Source organism: Saccopteryx bilineata, chromosome 4 (genome assembly GCF_036850765.1).
Source record: "Saccopteryx bilineata isolate mSacBil1 chromosome 4, mSacBil1_pri_phased_curated, whole genome shotgun sequence".
NCBI classification, from domain to species: Eukaryota; Metazoa; Chordata; class Mammalia; order Chiroptera; family Emballonuridae; genus Saccopteryx; species Saccopteryx bilineata.
In genome coordinates, this window is record NC_089493.1 from 201294076 (window position 1) to 201312124 (window position 18049).

At 43.7% G+C, this 18049-nt stretch overlaps 1 non-coding gene across 1 annotated transcript; it reads right to left on the reverse strand.

The window, feature by feature from the left end:
- Window positions 1-1908: 1908 nt before the first annotated feature.
- On the reverse strand, window positions 1909-1984 carry TRNAA-AGC (transfer RNA alanine (anticodon AGC)). Its single transcript has one exon. It is a non-coding gene; the product is annotated as a tRNA-Ala (tRNA).
- Window positions 1985-18049: the final 16065 nt, after the last annotated feature.

Here is an 18049-nt window from a genome sequence, read left to right on the forward strand (position 1 = left end):
CCAATTTAACTATCGCCAAAAAAGCTGGGAACTGATTGGAGATCTCTTACATACACGGCTCCTAATTATTTGCGCAACTGTCCTTAATCTCTGTGCTGCCTGTTCCACCGCGCAGGCATTTTTCTGGCCAGAGAAACCTCACCTAAAACCTCTACTCCTAATCTTTCCTTCTCCACAGACTCCAAACTCTCTCTCCCCTCCCTTTGCAAAAACCTGTTTCTTATTCGCCATCTACTACCAACTCTCTTTCTCCTCCCCTGCTGGCCAGGGGCCCCTCCCTTCACTGTGTTTTCTAGTCCTGCCTCCATCAGGCCTTTCTCAGCCTGGCATTGGCTTTTTTTACACCGGTTTTCAGGAAGTCCAACCCCAATTTTCTTGCAGGAAGTTCCTGCCCTGTCCTGCCATTGGCTTCAGCGTTTCCTGCAGGATCTGGGTGCCGGGCTCTGCACGAGCCCTCCTCCTCTTATTCCCAAACCCTCAAACCCCTATCCGGAACCTGTGAACATGGCATTTAAAGTTTTTAACGGTCCCAACTAGTAGAAACAGGCCTGTTCGCCAGGCCCCCATGCAGCAGAAGGTAATGCTCCAAACCCAAACTCTTGTGGCAACCCTGATACCAGCAGAACCACCAGCAGCTTGCTTTAAGTGTGGCAAGCAGGACCACTGGTCCCGGCAGGGCCCCTGCTGGTGGCTGCCCATTGAGCCCTGCCCTGACTGCAAGCAGCCCAGTCACTGGCGGAGTGAGTGCCCTTTGGGCAAGAGGTTTTCTCCTCAGCGCCTCTACATGGAGGACAAGCCGCCCGAATGGGATGGCCAATCCAGTCAGATGGGTGCATTGCTTGAACTCCTAGAACACGGCCTGGACTCAGAGAACCCAGGGTTTTGCAACAAGTGAGTAAGTCCATCTCATTTCTTGTGGACATGGGGGCTGCCTTCTCTGTTTTTGCCTTTATACTCTGGACCTCTAGTTCCCTCACAGGTTTTGGTTATGGGAAGGGATGGGACCCTCTTCCTTTCCCCTTTTTACACCACTCCTGACATGCAGTTCTGCCTCAAGCTTGCCTCCTTATAGGACCTCTGGCAGTCGGAACCACTGGACTCCATCCATCTCCAGCTCACCAGAAGGCTGGACCCTGCAAAATCCCCTATTACTCCTCTTTTTTTTAAATCCTTACAAGACCGCATCTGCGAAGTTTCTCCAGTCACAGCCACACAGATGTTCCTCCTGACACCCCACAAAGCCACAACCTTCTAATCTCCCCCTCCCCATGATGCCCCTATTCAGCAGGAAGTAGCCAGATGAATAAACGGCGCCCCTTTTTCTATTTAACACAAAAGGTCAGAATGTAAGATCAGTGGATAGAGGGATAGTCATGTGGAATAACTCAGACCCACCCACTTTGGCTAGGACCGCCCACAATCAAGCCCGCCAAAGAAAGCTTCCCAGGAGCCATTTGGAAAGAAGCGATCGTCTGCCAGCCAGTGAAATTTCACCACGTCATAGTAGCTCCACTTCCCTAGAGGGACCCTTTAAATATCTCTCACGTGATTTAATCCGTGCAACTTCCCTAGCCTCCTTTTTTTTTTTTTTTTTTTTTTTTGCATTTTTCTGAAGCTGGAAACAGGGAGAGACAGTCAGACAGACTCCCACATGCGCCCGACCGGGATTCACCCTGCACGCCCACCAGGGGCGACGCTCTGCCCACCAGGGGGCGATGCTCTGCCCATCCTGGGCGTCGCCATGTTGCGACCAGAGCCACGCTAGCACCTGGGGCAGAGGCCACAGAGCCATCCCCAGCGCCCGGGCCATCTTTGCTCCAATGGAGCCTTGGCTGCAGGAGGGGAAGAGAGAGACAGAGAGGAAAGCGCGGCGGAGGTGTGGAGAAGCAAATGTGCGCTTCTCCTGTGTGCCCTGGCCGGGAATCGAACCCGGGTCTTCCGCACGCTAGGCCGACGCTCTACCACTGAGCCAACCGGCCAGGGCTCTAGCCTCCATCTTTCACCTCCATCTCTCTTTCTTTCCTCGGGGCTAGGGAACCTTGCCGGGTGGGGTGTGTGCTCTGTACTCAATAAAGCCGTTTACTTATTCCACACTTTGCAGCTCTGGCCCTCTTCCTTCCTTCTCGGTGGGGAAAAATACCTTACAACCCCAAAGCACGGGACTGAAGGCGGGCATTTGAAGATTAGCCAGTGTTAGTTGTGGTCTGACTTGCTGGAGAGAAACTGGATGGAAAGCTTTTGGACATTCTGCTCTCTTTATTGAGGCAGCTATCTCAGAAGCAGCAGTTCCTCACTTAGCCACAGGTGGCGGCAAAGTCCACGAAAAATCCAAGCAGGGGTTGACTGGCAGACTTCCTGCCTCACTATGAAATGGGTCAAGGTATCTGGGAAAGAGGGGACTCTGATGACCAGAGGCCTCATGTTGAACTGACCATTTATTGGTCCCCCCGCAATGTTCAGCACATCCTAGCCTTGGTGGACACAGGTGCAGACTCTACTTTGATATTTGGTAACCCATCCCTATTCTGGGGACCCTTGGAGACTATAGAGGGCTATGGGGGATGCCAGATATGGGTCCACAAGACAACAGTGACTATGGGGATTGGCAGACAGCCTCCTAGGGCAGACAAGGTTTACATATCCCCTATTGCAGAATACATCCTGGGGGTGGATGTGCTGGCCGGACTGGCTGTGAGCACCACCCAGAGAGAATTCCAGGTGTGTAAGAGTGGTGAAGATGGTGGTGAGAGGACATCTGCACCATGCCCCTCTGCACCTCACCTAGGCAACCTGAGTTGTGTCAGTAAGGTAGTATCATCTACTCCGGGTGTGGGGGGGAGCATGAGGAAATTGGCCAGACCAGTTTGAAGCTAGAGGAAGCTGGGATTATTCAGCCAACCCACAGCCCATATGACTCCCCCATGTGGCCTATTCAGAAGCTTGACAGTTCCTGGCATATGACGGTGGACTACTGACAGCTGAACAAGGTCACCCAGCAGCACACTGCTGTCCTGGACATTAATGAGCTGATGGATCAGTTTTCAGTGGAACTGGGCCGATAAGACTATGTAGTAGACTTGGCTAATGTTTTCTTCTTCTATTGACATTGATGCTGCTAGTCAAGAGCAGTTGGCCTTCACATGGAAAGGCTAACAATGGACATTTCAAGTATTGCCACGGGGATATTTGCATAGCCCTACTCTGTGTCATGGCCTGGTGGCCCAAGATTTGACCTCATGGAACCACCCTGAGACAGTGTGATTGTTTCATTACATTGAAGACATGTTGCTAACCTCTGATTCTCTTGCAGATCTTGAAACAGCAGTTCAGTGTCTTCAAGAAGCCCTGGAGGGCTGGAGATGGGCCGTCAATGAGGACAAGGTCCAGGGACCTGGTTACTTTGTCAAGTTCTTGCATGTTGTTTGGTTGGGTAAGACAAAGGTTATGCCTGAGGTGGTGATTGATAAAATTCAAGCATACCCCCTGACCAGAAACTGTGAAACAGTTGCAGACTTATCTAGGCTTGCTAGGGTTCTAATGAACCTTCATATCCCACTTGGCCTTGTTGTCCAGACCATTATATCAGTTGACCCAGAAAGGTGAGACCTGGGACTGAACCCCTGAGGCAGAGCATGCCTTTGGTGCCACCAAGGGGGCAGTGGTACAAGCCCAGACATTATGGGTAGTAGACCCAGTCCTGCCATTCTGCTGATGGCCCAAGTTGAGGAGACAGGGTTTGGCTGGGATCTTTGAAAAAAGCAGGGTGGTCGAAAGATGCCCATTGGCTTTGGTCCCAGGTGTGGAAGGGAGCTGTCATATGGTATTCCTTCACTGAGAAACAGTTGACAGTGATGTATGCCCCTGTGGCCTGTCAAAGTATCACAGGGCTACAAACCATGTATCCAGTTGAAAGCTGGCTCATTCTTGGGCTACATGCCCTCAAAGTGAGGTAGCATAGACCCCACCTTGACCAAGCAGGTTGTGTATCTGGAGCAACAAGCCCGGTTCTCATCCATCCCCTTGACACTGGAGCTGTACTCCTTGCTGGGACCAATACAGTTTGTAACAGAGAAACGAGGGATAGAACCAGCTCTAGATGAAGTGCAGGAGAGTCAATACCAAGAGAGGAAGCTGCCTCCCTCATGGAAGCATGATACAAGGATGGCTCCTATAAGGGGCAGCCACCAATGTGGACGGCTGTTACCTTGCTGCCTCAAACAGAGACCTTTTGGTTTGAGATGGGTGCAGGACAATCCAGTCACTGGGCTGAGCTACGAGCAGTATGGCTGGTCCTGATGAGAGAAACTGGACATCTGCACATCTGCACGGACAACTGGGCTGTGTACTGTGGCCTGGCGCTGTGGTTGCCTTTGGGGCCACTCAGAATTGGCTTGTTGGCCACTGCCCTCTGTGAGGGAAAGAGATGTGGCAGGACCTGTGGAAGCGTGGCTTGCAGGAAGGAGCCATGATTTAGCATATTTCTGGGCATAAACCCTTGCAGGCCCCTGGTAGTGGTGCTACAGATACCTTGGCATGGGTCCAAGTGACTGTGCAGACCCCAGAGCCAGCTGCAACTGCAGTATGGTCATATGAGGGCTTGTACAATGGGCATTGTTGCCCAGCGGTTGGGGGTAGGTTGGGGGGCACTAGTTGTGTCACAGACAGAGGCCAAATAGGCCATGAGGCAGTGCCTGTGCAGCAATACCTGTGGAGGAGGTGCCTGGCTACCACCCCAGGACAGATACCTAGAGGGGAGAAGCCACTGCAATCATGGCAGGTAGATTACATAGGCCCACATTTTGCACGAGTGCATTAGGAGTTCCAATGCTAGATTCGTACCAAGCTGCCTGCCGAGATGGCAGAAGGCCTTCCTTGGGGTATCACCCCTGACTCCTTCCAGAACTGGACTGAGTTGCGCACCTGAAATGCCCACTGCGTGAGTGAAACACTACTGAGAGGCTTTTCCGGAACTCTCGCCACAATGAACCGCCCTTGCTGGGGAAAGATGTGTATAATGGTTGGGGTGGGTGGCAGGAATTCATGTGGAACTTTTGCAGGTAGCCCCTTTTTGTATAGAGCAGTGTAATGACAGTGTGCCCGACTGTACCATGGGCTGGCTGCCCACAGACTTGTGTGTCAACCTGATAGTGTCTCCTACCACAAATCACTGGTGGAATCAGGGAAAGCTTGTAGGCATGAAGCCTACAGATTTTCTGCCAGGAGATGGGTTGTGGGTCTCTGGCAGGCATGGCTGACCCTACCTGCCGGCTCATTAGACTGGCCACTGTACTTGGGGTCACCTGCTTATCTATGGCAAGGTGGTACAGACATTGCCACAGAAGCGCCAGAATTGGGACCCCATGTATCACCACTGGCATAGGGAGAAGAGAACTGCCTGGTGGTTTTACCCTCTGGCTCTCTGTACCAGGGGGTGGCACTATTGATGTAGAATTGTAGGTTGAGGCACTGGGTCAACACATAGCCTAAACCTTGAATGTCACTCGCCACTCCCTGAGTCTCCTGGTTGATGAGACTACCCAGATACAGAAGGTAGTCTTGCAGAACCGCATGGCCTTAGACTTGCTCACTGCAGCGCAAGATGGTACATGTGCCCTTGTGCATGCGGACTGCTGCGCATATATCCCTGACAATCAGTAGCAGATTCAAGAGACTTTGCATAAGATGGATGCTGATGTGTCAGCCATCCAGTCCCTGTCAGATGATCCTCTCTCCCACTGGTGGAAGAGCCTGGGAACGTCCTGGTTATAGGCCTTGCTTATTTTAGCAGGTATAGCAGGGAGACTAGTGGTAGCCTGTTGTCCCCTCTACTGCTGTTGTGGCCTCTGGGCCCAAGGGAATGCCCTGAGGGAGAAAATAAGGTGCCCCAACCTTGGGGGGGGGTGGAGTGCGAGGCCCTGCTAGCTAGAGGGGGGGTGGAGCGCGAGGCCCCGCTAGCTAGAGGGGGGGGTGGAGTGCGAGGCCCCACTAGCTAGAGGGGGGGGGTGGAGTGCGAGGCCCCGCTAGCTAGAGGGGGGGTGGAGTGCGAGGCCCCGCTAGCTAGAGGGGGGGGTGGAGTGCGAGGCCCCACTAGCTAGAGGGGGGGGTGGAGTGCGAGGCCCCGCTAGCTAGAGGGGGGGTGGAGTGCGAGGCCCCGCTAGCTAGAGGGGGGGTTGGAGTGGGGGGTGGAGTGTGAGGTCCCGCTGCTAGCTGGGGGGGGGGGGGGCGCCTGTGCAGTAGCTGTGCAGAAGGACATGACCCAGAACTGGGAGCACATGCGCTGTTGCTCCCACAGTTATATAACCTGCTGCCTCATTTATAGTTCACTTCAGCAGAGGGAGCAGGCACATGCGCGAATCCTTCCACACTGTATAAACTGGCCTTGGAATAGAAAGTGTGGTGCCGCTTTTGTTGTGTTCCTCCCTGCCCCCCCATGTCAGCTCCGTGTGCATTCTTTAACCTCAGCATCACATCTCCTAAGGGGCCCCTGGACCTCGACATTAAGGTAAAGACATTCATTTTTCTGAGTGTGTAAACTTATGGTTTCTGCATTTATCCTCAGTCATAAAGGAATCCTCAAACTTACAAAATTGAATAAAACTCAAATGATATTAATTTACAAATAAAAAGTTCAACGATTGAGACAACATACTTCCAGTTTACAGGGTACTTTGCTTCTTGTAGAGACAGTGGTAGTTCATGAGGAGAGATTTCAGGGGATCTGGAAAGCCCTCCTAACACACACTGATAGCTTAACCTCAGACAAAGTGACTCATTCTCTGCTTACGCACTCTCAGCTCTTCCTTGGCAATTCAATTAACTCCTGAGAGAGGGAAGGGAACCTTTACCTACACTGAGTCTGTCTCTAGGCAGACAGAGTGGAGGCAGAAACTGGCATTTGTTGAATTCTGTATTGTACTTAGTAAAGATATAAAACTTATTGCATATTATCTCAGTTAATCCTCTCAACAACTCAAAAATGGGGGTAGGGTTATTATCAAGTCACAGATTATTCCCAGACACAGGGAAGTGAATAAATTGTCCTGAGTTGCACAGTGAGAAAATGAAGTCATCATATACCAGAGCCTAGGTGGCTTAAACAACAGATATTTATTTATCACATTCTTGGATGCTGGGAAGGTTAAGATTAAGGTGGCTCCAGATGCAGATCTACTTCCTGGTTCATAGACAGCTGTCTTCTGACTGACCTCACATGGCTGGAGAGGATCACTCTAGTCCAATGTTTCCCAACCTTTTTTGTGCCATGCCCCACCTTAACCTTTCTAAAATTTTTATGTCCTCCCCTATGTAACATACATAATTTTTAACATTAAAAATTGATTTGTTCACTTAATAAATATAAATGATAGGTTCTAGGAAGAAATCACTATGAAATTGTTAACAAATCACAGTAAGTAAAATTTCAAAACATATAATGAAAAACAGAAATTTAAATTCCAAATAATTTTAATACAGATTTTTCTATATTAATTTATTATTTTAATTTAGTGTGATCCTTGCACTTGATGCTTGCTGCACAGAGATTTTATATTAGGTTCCAATTTGGTTAGCTTTAGTCTCAAGTCTCCACGTTGTGTTATATCCAGCCGATTTCTTTTTTTTACCAGTAAATCATTTACAGCACTAAATCCACATTCATCTTTTTCAAGAACCGTTTTAAGAAATGCTGATATTGACAGTTTTATTAAATTCTCTCCTATAGTGTGATTTTCTTCAGTTTTAGCAATGAATAAAGAAATTTGATAACTAGCCTCAAGAACATGATTATTAGTTGAAGTATGAGCAGTAAATAGAGACTTTAATATTGTTCTTTTTTCAAAATTTTTCTTTAAAGTTTTAAAGTAACTCAAATCTGAATTAATATGAGCACTATGTTTTGCCTTCAAATGCACCTCAAGACGACCTCGTTTCATTGATTCGTTGGTCAAGCATTGCTGGCATAAAAGACAAAAAGGAATCCGCTCATCGTGAACAGCGGGTATGAATCCAAATTTTAAACATTCCTCCGAATATTGACGAGTTTTTTTCTCGCTTGCACCACTCATTTTACTATGGGCTATAAGAAATAGCCTGACCTGTGGTGGCGCAGTGGATAAAGTGTCGACCTGGAAATGCTGAGGTCGCCGGTTCGAAACTCTGGGCTTGCCTGGTCAAGGCACATGTGGGAGTTGATGCTTCCAGCTCCTACCCCCTTCTCTCTCTCTGTCTCTTTCTCCTCTCTCTCCCTCTCTGTCTCTCTCTCCTCTCTAAAAATGAATAAATAAAATTAAAAAAAAGAAATAAAAATATGATCAATTAAAAACTAATATTAAAATATGTGTTAAAATATATTCAATGTGACATAGAGTAAACATATACTAAAAATTCATATTTATTTAAATGTATATAACACATTTACTATGCCACCACCGCAAATCAAAAGGTATCTATATTTTTTCCACTTGACAAAATTTTCTGGAAAGTTATGCTTCTAAAATTAAAATTGTCGTGCATGCACTATTATAGCCCCAATAATATTTATAAAATATTAGTGCTTTCTAGCCCCTATGCAAGAAGTACTTAATAAAGAGTTTAATATTGATAAAAATAAAATCAAATACTTACCAATTATATCTATACAATATATATATATGTATATTTATTAAATCAATGAGCTTTTACAACAGTTTTGACTGACACTTATTTCAAATTAACACCAACTGAATGATGTGAAACACTACAGAAGTTGCGATGGGCCAATTAGGGGAGAATAACTGCGTTGTTTAGCGAGTTTTTAAAACGTCCGGGGTTCCCCGCGGCAGATGGTACGCTCCGCGGTGAACCCAGGACGAAGTTTACTTGACGACACCAATCACCCAGTTGATATTTTGGTCTCGTCAAACGAAATTATACTTAATAATTATTTACCGCAATTATTTAAGAATTGCATTTTTTGTTAAATTTGGCACCAATATCTAGCATTGCATTTAAATGGCCTGGGGCAAAAGAGTTAAAGTCGTGTGGAGTCCATTTTCAAATTGCCCCCCTTAACTATCGAATTGCCCCCCTGTGGGGCGTGGGCCCCATGTTGGGAAACACCGCTCTAGTCTCTCTTACTGTTGTTAAAAGGACACTAATCCTATTATGGGGGCCTCATCCTCAGCCTCATCTAAATCTAATTATCTCCCAAAGGTCTCACCTCCAAATACCACCACATTAGGGATTAGGGCTTCAATGTACACATTTTGAGATGACACAAACATTCACTTCATAACAAGGTGTCCTCAGTTCCAGCTCCTAGTGTGGTTGCACTTTTGCCAGAATGGAGAAGTGCTATAGAAAGGACCTGATGGGTAGAAAATCTGAGAACACTAGGGTTGCAATTTGTCATGACAACAATGAACTACTGGAGACCAGATGCTCCGAGGGGCCAAGGGGAAGCAACAGCCCTGATCTGCAGACTAAAGAACTGAAGCCCTGTTCTTAGTCTTATTCAGATATTTATTAGCCAGCACAAATAACTCAAGGAAGCAGACAGAAGAAGTTTTCAGGGAGTGAAGTAAAGGACAAGGAACATGCTGACTTCTAATCTCTGTTCTGAGAGCCTAAACAATTCTGTTATTGAATCTTATCCTGCTGTTTTGCTGTTTCCAGCATAGGGGTCAGAGAGGCCTCTGGGCTCTCATCTGGTCAGGGCTTTCACCCTAAGGCACCTCTCTGCCTCTAATTGTTTACCTTAACTCTCCAAGTCTCCCAGCGTATTCCTACAGCAATTGAGACCACTAATTGCGGAAGCCTAGAACCAGAGGCAAGGCACATTCTAGAGAACAAGATGAGATCACTTACAGCAACTGTTCTCAACCTGTGGGTCTCGAACCCAGTGGGGGTCGAACGTCCAAAACACAGAGGTCGCCTAAAGCCATCGGAAAATACATATTTCTGATGGCTTTAGCCGCTGAGAAGCTGCGCTACCATCTGCAGCAGCACTATTCAGCTTGAACGCACCCTGTTATGAACATGCATTCCAAACTGAATGCCTGCAGTCATGCGCAGACATGATTGCATCATTCGTCCAGGGCCTAAGGGGTGGGGGAAGCGGCGGGGGGGGGGGAACGCTCCATAGCAGCACATTACATGTGTCTGGCGCTTGCTGACGTCATCAGTGAGTGGGTGCAGCAAGCGGCAGAGGACAGAAGCCTAGGAGGCAGAGAGGCAAGAGGCGGAGAGCCAAGAGAGCCTGCGAGACAGCCTGCTGGTGTAAAAAGGTTAATAATGTAAAAACAGTGCACACACCATACACACAATACTGTGTAAGTGTAAGCTGCTTTGTGTGTAATCATTACACAGTACACAAAGCAGCTTACACTTACACAAAGCACCATACATTTACAGTGTGAACTACTTCGGTCTTATACTATAAGAGACCACTATAAGATGTAGTTCACACTGTTCCCCAATGTATAATTATCTCCCATATCTCCCACTATTTTCCCATATTCTGAATGAGGAAACTGCTGAAATGTCTTGTTTATATTATTTATATACATAATTTATATCCCCGGTCTTTCCAGTTTATCTTTTCATAAGCTGTCAGTTGTTTTTCAAAGGTCACTTGTATTGTGTCTGCTTCAAACCAATAGGTTATAAATTCAAGCATTTAGCATTAACTCTTGTTGTTTTTCTCCCCACTAAATCAATGTGAAATTTGTTGTTGCTCGTTTGTTGTTTTTGCACATGACTGACTAGTTCTTTCAATATTTTATAGCTTTCCCCTTGGCTTTCAACATGAGATTTTCCTGCCAGTGACAAGTGAAGGCCATTTACAAACTCCAGCTGGGAAACCAAAGCCCCACTGAACTGCCCACCTATCCCCATCCCACAGATGAATGACTTCATCATTATCATTTCAAAGAAGAAACCAACCCCATTTACTTATTCATCAACATTTTAAAGATAATTAAATAAAGCTAGACTTAATTTTTGCTCATGAGGTTTGGGAAGAAAGATAAACAGTAGAAGAAAAGCCTCTAATAAGTCTTTGTAACATATAAAACTTAAAGCAGCTTAGTACCAGTGGGAGCTAAAACTAATTAGAAATCAAAATTAGCCTGACTTGTGGTGGCACAGTGAATAAAGCATTGACCTGGAACCCTGAGGTTGCCAGTTTGAAACCCTAGGCTTGCCTGGTCAAGGCACCTATGGGAGTTGATGCTTCCTGCTCCTTCTTGCCTTCTCTCTCTCTCTCTCTCTCTCTCCTAAAATGAATAAAGTTTTAAAAAAATCAAAATTATATTCACTTTATCAGTGTTAAAATAAATCCAGGGAAAACAAAGAGGTGCTTTCATAATTAAATTTAATTTTGTGTAATAATCTTAGTTTTTGCTATTTTTAACTGTGGAAGTTTTCTTTAAAAGAATGTTTAAGGCTGTATTTTGTAAAGAGTTAACAATTTGCTAAGTTATGCATGGAATCAAAATGATTCAAAGCAGAGGGAGAGAAGATGGGGCATATCAGTGAGGAGAAATCAAAGCAGCTGCTCCTGACCTGCATAGCTTGCTGGCTTGGTGGCTCAGAGAAGGTGACAGAAGCCTGAGGTCAGCTATATCCTCGGAGGAGAGGAGACTCCCCTCTCCTGGTCTCTGTGTTGCTGGGTGGAGTTCTTACCACCCCCAAGGGACAGCATGGAGAGTAGAAAATTTTCCTAGTGGTGTGCTTCCTGTGATGGAGCAGGGGAGCAGGAACTGCCCAATGAAGAGTGAGACAGCCTCTTCTAGAAGTAGTTGTAGAACTGGAGAGTTGCTCCCTGGACAATATGAACACACCCCAGGGAGCTAACAAGCTGCTGATCTGATCTAGTCGGGGTGAATGTGGAGGGCCAGAGTATACAAGGCTCACCCTCTCAGCACAGCCTGTGACACACTGCCACAGGTAGGAGCTGAACCTTTGCCAGATGTCAGGTCCTGTATTAATTAAGCTTTATTCATTATATTACCTCACTCAACAATTCATAACAACCTTAGGGAGCAGAAATTTTTATCCTCACATTGAAATAACATAACATTGATTTATTCTCATTCCTTTATGGCCATATCTTTTTATTATGGTAACTGATACATAGTATAAAATCTACCATTTTAAGGCAATTTTAAGTGTATAATTCAGTATATGTGCTGCTGAAGCGAGCACTATAATTCAGTAGTATTACATGCATTCACAGTGTTGTGCAGCTATCTACCACTGTGTTACTTCACTCTTCTTCATTCAGCTGGGAACTGGTGGTGGTAGAGAAAATAAAAGCAATATAAGGAACTCAATGGTAGGTGATCTCACTAACATGGAGACATGAGTAAACAAGCCTCTGGGAGTTCTCTGAGCCCATATGTTCTGTTGGGCTCTCCTGGAATGATTTCCAATGTGCCTACCCATATCTTCTTTGTGGGCTCATGACACCCTTTTATGAATTGGAAAGATAAATCTCTTATAGTTTATGCCATATTTTTATTCCCATTTTTATGGATCATGTCACTGTGTATTATGTATGAAAAACAAACTAGCTTATTGTCAGTGTCACACAAATGTAGCAGCCTGATGTGTGGCGTAAGAAAAGAAAGATACCAATGCTGAGAGTTTAGATACTTGGCAAACCACTGCACAACGTGGTCAAAAGACATATCATATTTAGTGGGATGAAAACTCACCTTCAGGAAGACTTTCACCTTGAAATATGGTGATATGTGGAACAGATGTTTTAATTTGCCTAAGATGATTTGCATAATCAATTTAACATGCGGCTTATTAAACCTGCCAAAGAGCAGGTGACAATATGGAATTAATATGGTTACTAATTTGACACATCAATGAGATGAATTTGACCTTTCTTGCTCTCAGAATACCCAGAGGTCTTTACAGACAGGAAGAGTGTGCTATGAGATGCCATATGTAACCATCCAAAATCCACCATAAATGAAGCAACCACTTTCCTCAGTTTGGTCTCATGTGTCTATTCTTTTCAAAGTCTCTTCTAAATAGAAAAGAAGGCAATGAGTGAATACTGAGGGAGATATCCAACTCAGTGTTTATGACTTTGTGAAAAGTACCTGGTCTTTCTCTTCTTAGTACTATAAATAGTACTGCCCTTTCAGTGGTCTGTTGATTTATCCTTCATTTCAGACCCAAAGAGATATTGTTTTTGAGAATCCATGGTAAAAATCAATTTAAGTCTTTAGCAGTGTCTATAGAATCAAAATGAGTGACTTAAAATTATACATAGGTTTGATTACAAAAATAAATTATTGGAAACAATAGAAATGTATAATGGGGATTGGTTAAATCAGGTGAATCGAATACTAGACAACCGTTTAAATGATGTTAGGAAAGTGTATTTAATAATAAAATTATGTTTATGATATATGACACACAAATAAATCATACTGAAAAATTATATAGGCACTATAATTTCATTCTTGTAAGGAAAATCTTGGGATAGGTATCTTTGTCTCTCATATCCTACTGCCTCCCCAAAACATAGACATAATAAGTGAAAATTATTATGTCTCTCAGACCATTACAAATGACTTTCTTCTTTAGAATCATGTATTTTTGATTTGGAGAGAAAAAAAGATTTTGAAAGGAAAATAACTTTCTAGCTTTTATTTTTACTCTTTCCTTTCAGTGTTTAAGACATAAACAAAATCAGCTGTCAAATTTGGTGCCACAAATTTATATATATAATATAAAGGGTAAAATAATATGTAATAATCTTGATATTTAACTCACTTTTTTAGTGTTTTAAAATTTAGTATATGTCTGACTCTTAAAAATATTAAGTTTACCTAAAACCAAAGAAACAAGTTCTGAAAAGAATAAAAAGGGAAAATGTCAAATAATGCAGAGAAGTCAATGAACTATAGAAGTGGTCAGTAGAAGTAAAAATTAGAAGTGACCTATGTGAGGCGTGTTTCTGCAGCAGGTGAAGGTAGAAAGTAGAGGAGAAAAAGAGGCTGAGGGAAACACAAGATGGAACTAGGTATAAATAGAATTGAGAGAGAATTTTTTTAAGACACAGAAGGGAATGCGTGAGAAATTCTGGAGATAAAACTTCTTTGGGTCTTGCCTGGCAAATATCAAATGCATGTTAATACTGGAAAGCCCATAAGTGGATGCTCACTTTTCCTTTGTTAAGAGGCTTTATTTAATTAGTAGGCTTTTTAAAAAATATATTTGGATTTACAGAAAAATTGAATAGATAGTATAGAGTTTCCATATAGCCCACATAGTTTCTCTTATTATTAATCTTTCATTAATATGGTACTTTTGGTACAATTAATATCAGTATTGATAAATTATTATTAACTAAAGTCCTTAGTTTATTCAAATTTCCTCAGTTTTTACTTAATGTCCTTTCTCTGTTCCAGGATCTCATCTAACATACTACATTATATTTAGTTGTCATCTCTCCTTTGACTTTTCCTAGCTATGACAGTTTCTCTGACTTTGTTTCTGATGACCTTGACAGTTTTAAGGAGTACTGATCAGCTATATCATAGGATGCCCCTGTATTGGAATTTGTCTGCTGTTTTACTCATGATTATACTGGGTTATGGGTTTATGAGGAGAAAGATCACAGAGACCAAGTACCTTTATCATCACATCATATCAAGGGTACATACTAGCAATATGATTTATGACTGTTGATATTGACCTTGAATTGGCTGAGATAATGTGTGTCTCACTGGAGATAAGTATGGTTTCTCCACTGTAAAGTTGCTCTTTCTACCTTCCCATACTGGACTCTTTGGAAGGAAGTCGCAATGCATAGCCCACATTTAAGGAGTGAGAAGTTATGCTCCCTTTCCTTGAAAGCAGCCTATCTCCATAAACTATTTGGGATTCTTCTGTGTAGAAGATTTGTTTCTTCTCCCCATTTATTAATTTATTCAATCATTTATTTATATGAATATGGACTCATAGAAATTTATTTTATACACTGGTTATAATTTAATCAAACTTAATTTTTTTGCTCAAATTGTTTTTATTTTAGTCAGTGAAAGCTCTTTCAGTTGACTCTGGATGCTTACCTTTTAACTCTAAAGTTGTTGAGTGCTCTCTTTTGTTTCTATACCATGAAATTATAAAACATGAATAGGATCTACAATATAATCATTATATTGGCATAAAACTGATTTCTTCAATATTAGATGGCCTTTCTATCTTTAAATGCCTTAGAAGAATCTTGTTCTGTTTGCACAGTATTAATAATTAAAATTAGAAAGATGTCACTTATAAGGAAACAGTGTTTATTGAGCTTTCATATATACTTCCAACAAGCAGCTGGTGCGGAGTGTGCTGGTTTCAGAGCTGAGGCACAGGGCTCGGTTTCTGCAGGTTTGATTAGTGTCTGCTCTCTCCAGCCAGGAACTAAACTCCATCAGCTGCGTTTGGCACCAGCCAACTTGGTCTTACAGATGTTGACTCAGTCTAGAAGTAGCGGTTTTGGCACAAGGGCATGTCTTGAAGATGGTGATTCAGCTCAGGTAATTCAGTCACAGATAAAGACTATCACATAGTTGGAGCACCTTGGGACCCTAAGTCAAAATCCTAGAGAACATAGATCAAGAAAGGAAAAGACCTTGTTATAGACTGTTTGTGTGCTCCCAAAATTCACATGTTAAAATCTAATCCTCAATGTGATGGTATTTGAGGATGGAGCCTTTGGGAAGTGACTAGGTTATAAGAGTAAAGCCCTCATAAATGGAATTACTGTAGTGCCCTTATAAAATAGACCCCAGATAACTACCCAGTCCCTTCCACCATGGGAGGACACAGGAAGAAAACATCTGTCTGTGAACCAGGAAGTGGGACCTCACCAGGCATTGAATCTGCCTTGATCTTAGACTTCCAGACTTCAGAACAGTGAGAAATAATTTTCTGTTTTTTATAAGCCATATTGTCTGTAGTATTCTAGTATAACGGCCAGAACAGATTAAGGCAGACCTGTATAAATTAGTTATTACTATCTACCACATCACTCCAAAACTTTGTGACTTAAAACAATAATCATTTATTATCTTTCATAATTCCTGTGGGTTGTGTATTTGGGCAGCACTCAACATGGTGGTTCTGGCCTAGAGTCCCTCATGATGTTGTAGTCAGCAGGTGGCTGGGAATTGAGGTCATCTCAAGGGCTTCTTTATTCATGTGTTTGGTACCTGGGCTGGGATGATCAAAACTTCTGTGGACTGAAACAGCTGGGGCTCCCAGTTATCTCCCTCTGTGTCTGTGTGGCCTTGCCAGCATTTGTGGAGCTGACGTCTTACACAGTAGCTCAAGTACTTAGGCTTGTGTCTGAGGAGGGAGAGCAACCCATGCTGCAGGCATATTGCCTTTTTCTAACTTAGCCTCAAAAGTCACAGTGTCACTTGGCCAATTTACTAGAAACATGTTATTAAATCAAGCCATATTCTAGAAAAAAGGAATTAGACTCCAGATTCCACCTTTTTCATGGTAAAAGTATCAAAGAATTTTCAGACAAGTTTTAAAACCACCACAAGACCTTAGAAACCCAATAGCCACCAGGGCTGGACAACTTCCATTGACCCCTCTTGTTTGTCTCTTACCCTCCTTTCCCTGTCCTGTGGCTCAGGATGCTGGGTGACATTTCCTCTCTGCTCTTAGTCCTAGGACACTGCACTCTCCTTGTGGTTTCCCTGCGTGCTGCCCACACCTGTATAGTTTCTACGAAACTCTCACCATCTGCTTACTGCTGTGATCTTGACAGTTACACTCAGCTCTCTCATCTTACAAATGTGAATGGCTCTAAGCCAGTGAGCCTGGGATAGGGACACCTACTCTTGAGCCCTTTTGTTTTCACTCATGGAATGAAGCCCCTAGAATTCTTCATTACTCCTACAGGGAGTAATTGTATTGTCTGTGTGTTACCTCCACAGAGCTGTGAGAATAAAGCCTGAGGCAATAGGAAAAGTCACTAAGACCAATGGTGTCTTTATCTCAAACTTTGCTATTTTGTTCATTACGGATTTTCTTGCATTAATTTTCCTTTTATAATACATTGCACTATAATATTAATCATATAGTTTTTGTGCCCCACGCAAGTGGCCTAATTGCACTTGGTTCTCCGCCCTGTCTCTCCAACGCCATCGTACCTTTCTCACTGCTCACCACACAGCTGGCTGCTGGCTTTTAGAACTGACTCCAGGAGCTGTTTCAGCACCTCCACCCTTCCCTTTCCTCAGGTTTTATCATTCAAATGCTGGATGTTGTCAGCTGGTGAAAATTTGTAGTGCTCTAATTTATAACTACGTAGGAGGAGAAGAACCCCTCTATTCAATTTGTTTTCAGGTACCTCCCAGGAATACCAGGAGTGTGTGTGCGTGCACCAGATACTGAGGATAAAAATAGGTGAGCTGTCTTTGTTCCTGTCTGTCTGTCCCTATCTATCCCTCTCTCTGACTCTCTCTCTGTCTCTGTAAAAAAAAAACAACTTAAATTAAATTAAAAACAAAAAAGTCTTCATTTAATAAAAAAAGAAATGGGTGAGCTGTAAGGGCCAGACTGCCACATGTTTACATTTTAGGATTGAAGACAGACATACTAAAAGTTGTAATAAAATATGACAAAGGTTATTCAGGCATATAGCTATGAAATACTATGAGTATAGGACAGCTGAATCTGTTGCTCAGAGTTTGGGGAAGAAGGGAAGGAAAGAAGGGAGGAAGGGAGGGAGGGAGGGAGAAAGGAAGGAAGGAAGGAAGGAAGGAAGGAAGGAAGGAAGGAAGGAAGGAAGGAAGGAAGGAAGGAAGGAAGGGCACAAGAAGGGAGGGAAACAGAGGAATGAAGGGAAGAAAGCTTGGCAGCCTGGGAAGCAGGCTGGCCGCTGGCAGGAGTCCCATAAATGAGCTGAGAAGGCACCAAGATCATCAACTACTTACTACCTGGCTTACAGCTTTTCCTATTGCTTTCCTTATTTATTATAGATCTTCTCTTGCCTCTCCACATAACTGGCGACCTTTTCTCCTTAGGTCTATTCCAAGAC